Source organism: Pogona vitticeps, chromosome 4 (genome assembly GCF_051106095.1).
Source record: "Pogona vitticeps strain Pit_001003342236 chromosome 4, PviZW2.1, whole genome shotgun sequence".
NCBI classification, from domain to species: domain Eukaryota; kingdom Metazoa; phylum Chordata; class Lepidosauria; order Squamata; family Agamidae; genus Pogona; species Pogona vitticeps.
Genome location: NC_135786.1, coordinates 34,182,168 through 34,194,285, shown reverse-complemented (window position 1 = coordinate 34,194,285; position 12,118 = coordinate 34,182,168). Strand labels below are relative to the sequence as shown.

Here is a 12,118-nt window from a genome sequence, read left to right as displayed (position 1 = left end):
TGGCTGGCTTACCTTTCTGAGGTGAAAGCTGTGTTCATTATAAGCCATATGGCCAGAAATATGCCAGTGACATCTTAAAAAGATAAAAGCCAAACTTTGAAATTCTGACTGGCTTTTAAATCAAGAAACTCTAGAGTACTGTGATGTACCTAGGTTCTTGGTATGTAATGAATGGTTTCCTTTTATGTGCATTTTTTGTTTTGTGGGAAAAAGAATGCATCTTGAATCCCTGCATTGAAAAAATGACATCACACATACAGTAATTCACTGCAGCAGGGGCTATTATTTGATCATACCTTTTAGAAAGAATATATTATTTCAGGCTGAAAATTTCAGAGATTAGTTTTGAGCATAGTAAATTATCAATGCAGTGGTGCCTCGCCAGACAGTTACCCCGCATGACAGTTATTTCACTAGACATTGACTTTTTGCGATTGCTATAGCGATTTGCAAAACAGTGATTCCTATGGGGGAATTTCACTGGACAATGTCTGGTCCCTGCTTTACAAACCGATTTTCGCTAGACAACGATTTTGACAGCTTCCTCTGCGCTTGCAAAATGGGTGTTTTCGGGACCTTATCTTCGCAAGACAGCGATTTAAACAGCTGATCGGCGGTTCACAAAGCGGCTTTCCTATGGCCAATCTTCGCTAGACAACGACAATTCTTCCCCATTGGAACGCATTAAACAGGTTTCAATGCATTCCAGTAGGGAAATGCTTTTCACTAGACAATGAATTCGCTAAACAGCTATTTCAGTGGAATGGATTATCATCGTCTAGCGAGGCACCACTGTACATTCGAATATTCTTCATAAAATAAAAATTGATCTCTGATCGGAAATAAAAGCACTGGTGTGCATGCTTCATTAGTTGCATTGGAATCAGAACATAGGAAACACTGTATAAGATTTCAGTCCAATAACAGCTTAATGTATGAATATGATGTCATGTTGTTGGGATCTCTGGATAATTTGAGATTGTGGTGTTTAATGTTTTTGTTACTTTGGAATTCTGCTGTACTTGATCCTTGACTATTAGCTATTGTTAGGCAAAGAGTTTCTAAGTTCAGTTTAGCTGTTGGAAGTTTCATGAGAGTGTTTTGCTTAGGAGTTTGAAAAGCATACTTTGAGCATTAGTGCATATTTTAGATAGTGGGATCTAAGTCTTTGTAGTTTTGCCACATTTTCTGCAATAGTCCAAAGATGTCAGCTGAAGTATGTGGTCACAAATATAAGGCTACAGTTCTTAAACATCCTTTATTTCTGTAACTGTTTTCATTTGCTTAATGATGCTGACTTGCATAGTAGTTCTCTTCCATTAAAGTTCCCGTTATGTTTTTCCTGGACTGTGAGAATGCTTGTTTTTTTATAATCAGTTAGTTCTTCTATTGGAGATTCCAGATTTAGCTTAGTACTCCTCTGCAACATTAGAACCCTATCATTTCCCCTTCCTCTCCACCTTTTTTGGCTGCTTTCTAATTGCTAACACATGCCAAGTTTGTATTGTTGCAGATCTTGCGGCCAAGATATGAGATACAATTTACAGGAAAGATTTGCAGCTTTTAGAAGGCTTCAGACATTTAATGTGCTAACTTACTGAGCAACCTCTCCCAGTATACAAAAACTGAAAGCAAACAGAAGGTCTGTTTTCAGCATTATGGACTTCTAGTGATTGTTTCAAACCATTTCAGATGGAAACCATGATGAAATCATAATAGTCTTAAAACTGTAGAGGGGAAAGGGATCCCATGGGCCATCAGGTTCAACCCTTTTCAAGGAGGCACAATGGGAAATTGAACTCCATGATCACGTGGAGTAAAAAAAACAGTGGTCATGTGTCTTGTGGCACCTTTAACATATTTTTATATATTGACCAAAGTCGTCTTGGTGTATATGTGCTAGCATAACATTAATGACATAACTTTTTTAGACTATGCAGCATATATAGATATTATCTACAGTGATTTGTAACTTGAAGCAGTTTGCTTCCAAAAATTACTCCATAAGCATTATGCTGGTGTAGATATACAAAAAGCTTTTGGTTGTTGTGGTAGAAACCTTTATGGCTCAGATCCCACATTGTCAGACACATGACACAGTTGATGAGGGGGTGTATTTATATGGCCAAACTACAGTTATTATGAATACAGTATGACCCCCATACCTGGGTGTGATTGGTTCCACAATCTACTATGGATACCTGAACCCTGATAAGTTACTGCCACTAAGCATTGATGATTCTGATCTTAATGGACTGATGATTTGATTCAGGATAAGGCGACTTCCTTTGCTTCTATGTCCCTTTTTGTTATCTCTATCCAGGAATCAGTTGCACACTTGTACTGATTGCATTCTGTATTCATTGAACTGATTCTTTGTATTCATTAATGTGATAAACCACTATTTCTTGCATCATTTGGGCTGAATTTGGCTTAAAGCCAAGTCACAGCCTTGTATTCAGTTTCTCTGTACCACTTACCCATTTAGATGACTACTGGATGCATTTGATAGTTCTACTGAGAAAACCTGTGACACAGGCTGAACATAGATTTTGTTTGTCTTGTAAGGCACCATGCTGTTTTTTTTTCTGACAAGAGTATTTTATAGAAAGCATTCTCTATTAGCAAGAGCTTAAAGAAGGAGGGAGGGAGGGGGCGTGACCACAGGGCTTTGGAAGAGCTCAGGCCCGTGGGACCTCCCTTGTTGTCCCAGTGTCTGAAACTCTTGGGATCTTTAATAGTTTTAGCACAGTATCATTTTTCTTACTGTTGGCCATAAACAAATTACGTGTCTTTAACATGTTAATGTCAGGCTAGCTGCAAGCCACCAGTAGGTGTGTACTCAGTGACATCAGCTGGCAATGAGCCCTGGTAACAGAGCAAGCAAGTGAAGGAGAGCTAGATAGAAAGGCTATGTGCGCGCGCTGTGAGCACAGCATATTCTGGATATTCTGGCAAGGTAAAGAGCTGGTCTGTTTGGCATGACCTTCCCATCTGGGATCCATCTGTGTTTCTCTGGAATCGGACAGGCGGCTCTAAGCAGTGAGAAATCACAGATGTGAGAGAGCCGACACATGTCCAGCTAATGAAAAGAGAAGGAACGTTGGTTGCAGACTCCACTTGAAGATTAAGAGCTGCAACAAGAATACTGTTTTTCTTTGTATTTTTAAAGACAGCAGTGTTTTCGACAGCAGCCTGGTTACTTGGACCTTTGGGTGCACAGGGTAAGCCAGCTCTTCTGAATAATATCTGTTGAAGCAAGGTGATTGATGTCATGTTTACCGTGGAGTGAGGGGGAGCTAAACTGCATCAGAGGCAAGGTTTTCTTGAGATACCTCTCTGTATTCATCTGTGTGCTAGTGTGTGTGTGCTGGGAAGAGAAAATGTTAACAGATGCAGTACTTCTCCCTTCCCTCTCTCCAACCATCCTCAGTTTGACTGCAGTGCCTCTGCTGTGTGAAAACTTCATTAGAAAATATTATCTACTGTGTGGATTTTTTCAGCTGAGTTAAAATAGAAAGCAACACAAAAGTTATGTCCTTTCTGTTGCTACAAGAAGTCTTATTTATTATTTCAAATCCTTAGGAGTGACATTTGCTATCAATATTTCATTGTCCAGTGGTGCCATGTACTTTCCACTTTGAGAAATTCTCATTTTCAACTCTGTTTAATGATGGCTGACATATTGAAATGAGGTAAAAATTAAGGAATGAAGTATAGTACTAGCCTTCTTTCATTTTATTTCAGATATTAATATCAACATTTCCTCTATTCAGATTGTGTTGTTTGTGTTATGATAGGGATTGTTGCTGTGGTATTTAACTACATTCATGTTAGATATTGAAAGGAGATGATAAAGTTGTCATTGTTTGACTCTTTTGGTGTAGTTTATGGTGCAGAAATTTTGAACATGCATCCACTTCTTATGTTCCCTAAATAATTTGTTTATTTGTTTTAACATGCATGTCCAGAAACATGGCCCACTGTAGTGTCATTTGTTGTTGTTGTTTTCCCCGTGGAAATGCTATATCTGATAACTTTAAGATTTGGAAAATTTTAATTAGGGCAAAAGATGTAGGCCAAGGTATGTCTGTTCCCTGTTGTGTGCTAACTGATGTTTGGCTCATCTAAACTAAAGGGGTTCCCCTTAGTAAAGAGACAGGTTGCAATTCTGGTGTTTTCCAGAGTTCATTCAGTGTGAAATTTTAATGTGTGACAACAATTTCTGTTCATACTTAAATTGCTTATTTTAATCAGTAATGCATATGAAAATGTGCAAATAGAAAACACTGCTCTGAAAACATAGTCAATGATATTTTATGCTATAATGTGTAATATTCCATGTATTCTATTCCTGGGAAGTTTGAATATTTCTTTTTATTAACTCTGTGTATCCCACTTTAATGGCACATCAGGCAATACTTAAAACAAAGGTGAAAAGTGCATGGTTGACTCCCAGGGCCATTTTGAGAGCCCCCCAGAAGTTAAGCCCCAAATGTCCCCCAATTAAATAAACAAAAATTTAAAAAATTTTATATGAGAAATATTTTTTCTTAAAATGACTGTGTATCCTCCAAAGACTGAACTTTTATTTTAGAAATGTTTTGTGAGCAGTTGATAATGAACTTTTTCAGTTTTTAAAAAACCTTTAACCCTTTGAAAATATTAATCTATTCCTCAATTAAGAAAAACCTATTTAACAATTTTTACAAGGCATAATTACTGTGTTTCAGATAACCCTGTTTTGCGCCACCTGGGGATTGAAGTCCTGAATGTGCCAGCAGATATTTAAAATGACCCTCAACCCCATTGAGATGACCCACCCCAGCTTCAAATAATTCTTAATTCAAATAAATATGTCTATGTACTTGTCGCCTCATAGAAAAGTTCCTTGTTCATATATTAAACCCAATGTGATTTCTCAAAGAATCAAGTTGATAGTTTTTCTAATATAGGGGCTGCTTTCTCACTCCCAGTCATAGGGGGTGATAATGAAACGTAGTACCACAGACTTCTCTAAAATGATAGTGATTTTGAATGGGTGACCTTAGATGGTAGTCTTAGATAAAGTTGCACTTCTCATACAGAACCAACTGTACTTTTTGCAGTTTTTTATTGACTCTAGATTGGAAAATGTTAGTAGTGTCAATAACCAGGAATGTTTTCCCCAGACTCTGTCAGAGATGTCATCTGTAGCCCTATCTGGAGAGAAGGTAGATCTTCTGATTTTCCATGCACTAGTGAGATTTAAGCTGGACTACTATAATGTATTTTAACTGTGGCTCTCTGATGATACTTCGGACACTTCAGCTGATGTAAGGGGTGGGGCACTGTCAGTTGTGCTTGAAAAATCTGAAATCTGCATGTGCTAAAGGGAACTTATTAGCTCCACCCCTGTGTTGCCATCTCTTTAATCATGGAATTGCACTGGTAGCCTCTTCATATCAGCCAGAACCCCACTTTTTTGGGAGTGGGGAGTGGACTTAGCTCACATGGGGAGGCCAGCCAGGTAGAATGCTTTTGAGAGAATGGTTTTCAGATGACAGAAGAGATTTGGCAGTCATATTCCTCTCAATGCACATGGAGTGCATAGGCATTAAAGCATTATTGGATAGGGCTTATGGGACACCCATCCTGCATGAGTTGTGCTAGTTGCCAGTGGCCCACATCCTATTTGTTACACTACTGGAGTGGGATGGGAAATGCCTACACCAGCTTCCTCACTTGTGACATTTCACTACTGAAACTTATACTGTAGAGATGATATTATACTGGAGAGTACAATGAACAGGATTTTGGCCAATCTGTTTATAAGCTCAGTGTAAAACATTTAACCCATAAAGGTTTATATGGTTTGGGGCCAAGTTACTTGAAGAACCACATTCATCGATACCTGCTTACCCACACTTTGAGACCAGTTGTCAAAGGCCCACAAGCCTCTCAGTCACAGCAGTAAGCACCAGGGAGTTGACATTTTCAGCTGTAAAACCCTGGTTGTGACTATATTTACTAGTATGTACTAGTATAGGTTATTGGAAAATAACGTGAGCTGCATGTATTTTCTATTCACTTTCCTTTATGAGGCATCTGAACCAAGATGGTTTAGCAATTGCAGTTTAAATATTCATTGGACCTTTAATGGTTATGTTAATTGACTGAAATAAATTTAAGTCATTCATATTATTGTGGTTTTTCTATATATCAGTTTATGGGACCTCCACAAGAAGAGTTTTCTCTTAAAGGCCGCATATATCTTAAATAAAAATAATAGTAAGAATAAAATAAAATTGTGCATTATTAAAAGGGGATAATAACAGAAGAATGCAATCATAAAACTATATTTAGGATATTTGAGTATTTTGGTGATTCAGGACACCAGTCAATCAGAAAGAGGTTTGCCAACAGGTTTGAGAAGAATGGGCTAGATTTTAGGGAGAAAAGATCTGTGTTTTGAAAAATGTAGTAACAAAAGAGATACAATTCAAAGTAAGCCAAAATCTGTTCTGGAGTGAAGAATGCTATTGACCAAATATGGGAATTGCTGCTTCAGACATAGCAGATAACTAGAAGTGTTCCTTTTTATAGCTATGAAACCTTCTCAGTTTGAAGGGGTAGCTGTCATGCTTCTTTCCTCACTGATAGTTCTTTCTGAGTCTTATTTGCTGACTCCAGTGTAAACATCATTGCACTGTAAGTTATTAGCTCCGTATAGGTAATATCAAATCGAGAAAAGCTGTATTTTGTTTGTCTTCATTATGTTACTAGCCAAATTATTCTATAAACCTCAAAGGTGTGAATATACTTTGAATGCAAGTTGTTTTGTGTGTCTGTCTGTAAAACGTATAGCTAATTAAAAAAATATGAGAGGATAAACATGGAGAAAAGTTGAATTCAAAATGTTTCTGTTATCAGAGCTGTCAAAATGAGATTCTTAGAAGTCACACAGGACAGGAGTTGGAGAACTTCCAGTCCTCTGCTGACCTAGTGCTTTTGATACTGGCATTTAGTTTGAAATATTTTTGATGTGCTAAGACAGTCCCAGGAGGCATTTCTTGTAGGAATATCTCTGTGTGAGATAGTACAAAACTAGTTGTGTTTGTCACTCATCGGCAGTACCAGTGCTTGGCACTTTTGTATTTAAAATCCCTTTAAGTAGAGTATGTCCCATTCCCTAAATAATACAGAAATGAAACTGAATGGAGGAAAACAGTAGCTTCTGTCAAATGTTTTTGTTGAAGTGTTTCACTTAGCCTTGTTTTGTGCCAAATTTAGATTTGCCTATGTATAAGGAAGGAAGCAGTTCGAAAGCATGTAAATGCAAGTAGATAAATAGGTACCACCTTGGTGGGAAGTTAACGGCGTTCTGTGTCTAGTCACGCTGGCCACGTGACCACAGAAACTGTCTTTGGACAAATGCTGGCTCTGGCTTGGAAACGGGATGAGCACCGCACCCTAGAGTCGGACACGACTGGGCTAAATGTCAAGGGGAAGCTTTGCCTTTACCTAAGGAAGGTTTCCTAGGTGCCATTTTAATGTTTTATTCTTTAACATTTTCATTCTTTTACTAGTAGAAAGTGGGTTGGTTGAAATCTATGCCTAACACACTTTTGGGATAATTTTAAAGAATGATGTTTTCCTAATTTTATTGGTTTATGATGACCAATGCAAAAGTTGAATCAAAGGCATCAGTTAAAAAAAGGATCTGCCCTACTTTTAAGAATTAGCTGTTTGCTGTCAGGCTAAGTCTGTTAATTGTTTTAATTGTGTGAATTAATATAAATTTGTTTCATGTTTTCTTAGATGGGGCCATGGGTACACACGGACATCCAAGCAGAGGGGGAAAGATACATGGTTACAGCAAAGAGCTTCAAGGAGAATGAGTTCAGGCAGCCACTTTTGTGAATTTCTATTCTGTTCACACTTGCCATATACTAGTATTCCTCTTGCTGAGGAATCAGTTCTGTGTTCCTCTTGTGTGAGAGGAGTCCAGTAAATCTTCAGTGAGGCAATCATTGGCTTCTGTAATTGCAAGCCTGGAGATTGCTGGGGCAGATGCCAAGTGCTCTGCCCACGCTCCACATTTGCCAACAGAACTCTGTCCCTCCATAATGTTGGTGTGTCATTCATATAACATATATGAATCTTAAGGTACTCTCTTTTTGAATGAAAAATCTTTTACAACCCAATGATGATTCCACAGTTTTATCAAAATGGTGTTGCCACATCCATGAAGCATTTTAAAATGGCACATATCAAATCATAGCATTGTACTCCAAGGCTTTCTGTCCTGATGGTATTCAGTTGTATTTAGGTTGTGACACAAATTTATGGTGGGAGAAAATAAAGATCCAGTCCTCAAAGTAATGAAGTAATGAAATCCCATATGTCCTGAATACCACGAGAGTGACTTGAGTTTCATATTCTTTGAAGGCCCTTTTGTTAACTTAATTTGACTTTGTCTCTCACTTTTAACCAAGGCTTTTGCCCTATTCTGTGAGATGGATAGTGATAGCTTTCTGTCATTCAGTTCCTTCCAGGCAAGACAGAAAAAAGGGGCCTACTGGAGCTTTGAAAGAACTCAAACTTGTTGCTGTATGGCAAGCTGTGAATGTTTAAAGACCTCATATGGCTTATGCAGGCTGGTGGAGGAGGGGGGAATGGGCCACTTCATAAGGGTAACAGATGTGCCCTGTGCTGTTGACACGTGCCAGCTCTGTTCCTCTGCTCCTAACACCAGGTGCAGCTATTGTTCTAGCGGGTCTCTATTCATCCGGTCTCGTCTGTTACTCTGCTCTTTCTAGCTCATTGTTTTGGAGGAAGAAATTAGCATTAAAAACCAATCCTAAGCTCCCTGTGTCCCTCGACTGCAGGTGACTGTTACTGGCCCCAGCTGCCACCCTTGCGCTTGATTACTTCCATATGGGGCTTGTGGTGAGAAGTAGTATCCACTTACCGATTTCTCCACCCTGACATACATACACTTTATTATCTGAAAAGAACAATATCCTGAAATCTATTAGACTCCCCCAATAGGCTTCCCATCAGTCAGCATTACAACTATGGCAAACACTTTACAAGTGAAGCTAATTATACCCTCATTTCTCCATCCCTCTTCCTTCAGTGCTTCCTAAATGAACACTAAACATTGGATACCAAGTCAAGGCTCAGGTATAGCCAATTATGAGGATTTTCTCTAACTGGCCAAGCCTTTGCCAAAGTATTTAGATGGCCTTTGATGGAAAACATTTATTTAATGAACTTTTTGTCCAGTTTTTATCTCACATTTTGTCTCCTATAAATGAAATAAGCAGAATGATGTCTGAGGAAAAAAGTGACAACATGTTGATAATTAGTTAGCTCCATATTGCAGCTGGATTCTGCCTTTCCATAATGTTGATGTATATGAAACTTAAAGTATTCTCTTTTTTATTGAAAAGTCTTTTCAACTTAATTATGACAACAGTTTTACCAGAGTGGTGTTGCCACATCCATGAAGCAAAGACTTTTAAAACGATGCATGTCTAATTACAGCACTATGTTGTAAAGCAGAATTGATAGAAGAATACACTTCTTTTTAAAAAATGAATTATAAATGGAAGTCAGAATTCACCTGAAAATTTCCTGTGCATGCACCGTAGAAATGTATTTGTTGATTGAATAGATTTAGATGCCTTCCTTCGTGCCATGAACATAAAGCAATATTTATGGCTTTTTTCCTCTCCATCTTATCCCACAACAACCCTGTGTGATAATGAATTTCATGTCTTAATTAAGACCGAAGTTTGGCCATTTCAAGTTGAGTTCAGTACTCTTACCAGTTTACCACATTGGTTTTCTATAACATGACATCACTGCTGATATGCTTTTATAATGATTCCTCAAGAGATCCCTGTAGATTATGCTTGAATTCCTCTTATGACTTACACACTAGATTGGAAAGTTATGGGCATATAAGAAGTGAAGGTTTATAGTTACTTACTATTCAGAAAATCTTTTCTCTGTGAGAGTGCTTCTGTCCTGTTTGGGTACTATGATCATAAATATTCATATCATGAGAAATGAACACAGTGCAGACCTCAGAACATATAAAATAGGATTGAAAAATCATCCAGGTAGTCTGAGTGGGTGACTTGATGAAATACAGTAGTGTTTCCCTTGGATCTTTCATTGCTTTCATTGATATGACAGTTGGTTGTCTCATGTTAAGCAGATACGACAACTGATTCATTATTTTTAATCCATGATCTTCCAAAGCAGATATATTCTTCCATAGTTCATTTTTCAGCACAAAGATGTTCTTCTTAATAAGTGGGTTTAACTTACAACATTGAACTCGGTTTTTCCCATCTCTTCCCTTTTATAATGTTTCTGTTATTCCGTCACTCCATTGTTGCAAGAAACCAGTGCACAGACTGAGTAACTTGTGGTTTTTTAGGCAAAGGAAGGTAAAAGAGAAATTGAGCATGCAGGGAGTTGATAATGTTGAGATTTATAAACCTCCTATGCATCCCCCCTTTTTTTCAAACTGAAAAGAATTCTCTAAAAAGAATGGTTTCTTTGGAATGTACATAAATTGAAATATCCTGTAATGTGTATTTTTAAAGAAGTTAGCAGAGGTCTTATGAATGAAGATATTGCTTGTTTTAAACAGTATTCATGTTTGCTAGTTCCATTAATTCTGAGCATGTAATATGACTAGAGATGGGGGTATTTGTATGCATATACGAATATGAATATCCCCCCACAGGTGGAGTTAATGAGGGTCCAGCCCCATGGGGCCAGATGGTCCACTTACGATTCCGCCACTGATGCAAGTTCGACCGAGCCTTCCTATTGTTCCATTGCTCATGATGGATTAGCTGCTCTGCGACCTGTCAGAGATGCTCATCTTCCTGCCTTCTGTCAGGACTGGCTAATCTATCGTGAGCAAAAGAGCAATAGGAAGACTCTGTCAAGCTCGTGTCAGTGGCGAAATCGTAAGTAGACCGTCCAGCCACATGAGGCCAGACCCTCGTTATCTGTACCTGTGGGGGGATATTTGTATTCGTATAAGAATGCCCCCATCTCTAAATATGACTTCATTTTAAGATCTAAATAATGATTTAAACTGCCATTTTCATTAGTCATGAACAAGGTGATGACTTAAAATTGCTGCCATCTCCTAATTCAGTAGACAAACTGCTGTGGCCTACTTAATGTGTGCTTGACTCAAGTATACTAAGAATGTGGTATGGAACACCTACAGATGTATATTTTAAGCAGTCTCTATTGATTTCCCATTAAATGGAAAGTCCCAGCAGCATAGTAATGCATAATCACACCATTTGCAGAAGTACTGCTGTTGCACAAGTGTAGGGTGGGTTTTCTTTACAGTGATCATCATTTTGCACAACAGCAACACTTGTGTATCATCCTGTGTTGCTCTGCTGGTGAAACTTACAGTTTGGTTGACATAGTAGGATATTAGCCTTGAAAAGTGTTGTGTTACCTGAAATTTACCCAAGATTGATTAGTTGTAATTTTTTTACAATACAATACTTGTATCAAGAGGTACTTCCATTGTCGGACTGTGCACTAAGTGACTTGAAGTCATGAGTAACCATTCTTTTTCTGCTTGTAATCACAGTTTGAAATGGTGGAAAATATATTCTTCAGCACTGTTAGTCTTCTGATGGTGAGTGTGCCAAGCATATTGCCAGTTTTCTCATGTCATAGGAAGCCTGTAGAAGTTTAATTTTGCAGGATTCTGGTTTACCATAAATGCAGTTTCATGCTAATGCTCACTGGGCATTTTCTTGTATGTGTGGTTTGTTTATCCTGATGACCATTTCTTCCAGATCTGGATAGTTCAGTGGTTTAGGAATTCATTTCCCCACTGTGCCTCCTTGACAAGGTCTGGACTTGATGATCCACATAGTCCCTTCCAGCTCTGTAGTTCTAAGATGATGATAATCTAGCAATCTGTTTTGTTTCTCCCTTGAGAGAAATAAACAATGGTTTCTTCTTAATTTTTTTCTCTGGTTTGCTGGGGTAGAGACAGGTCAGATTTCTGGGCTTAGACATTAGGATAAATTGTGGGTTGTCCATTGTGGCTTTCTCTATGTGTCTTTGATTTGTA

At 38.2% G+C, this 12,118-nt stretch overlaps 1 protein-coding gene across 5 annotated transcripts in view; it reads left to right on the top strand.

Annotated features, from left to right (window-relative positions):
- The window catches only part of CBFA2T2 (CBFA2/RUNX1 partner transcriptional co-repressor 2), a 115,447-nt gene that overhangs the window by 32,584 nt on the left and 70,745 nt on the right, over positions 1-12,118 (top strand). For 2 of the 5 annotated variants that reach the window (XM_078393247.1, XM_020782379.3), the window contains exon 1: positions 2,666-3,224. The exons of the other annotated variants lie outside the window; for them this stretch is intronic. The gene's annotated coding sequence lies outside the window, so the exon portion shown is untranslated. Of the gene's footprint in view, positions 1-2,665; positions 3,225-12,118 lie in introns of those variants that run through there. 5 annotated transcript variants of the gene reach the window in all.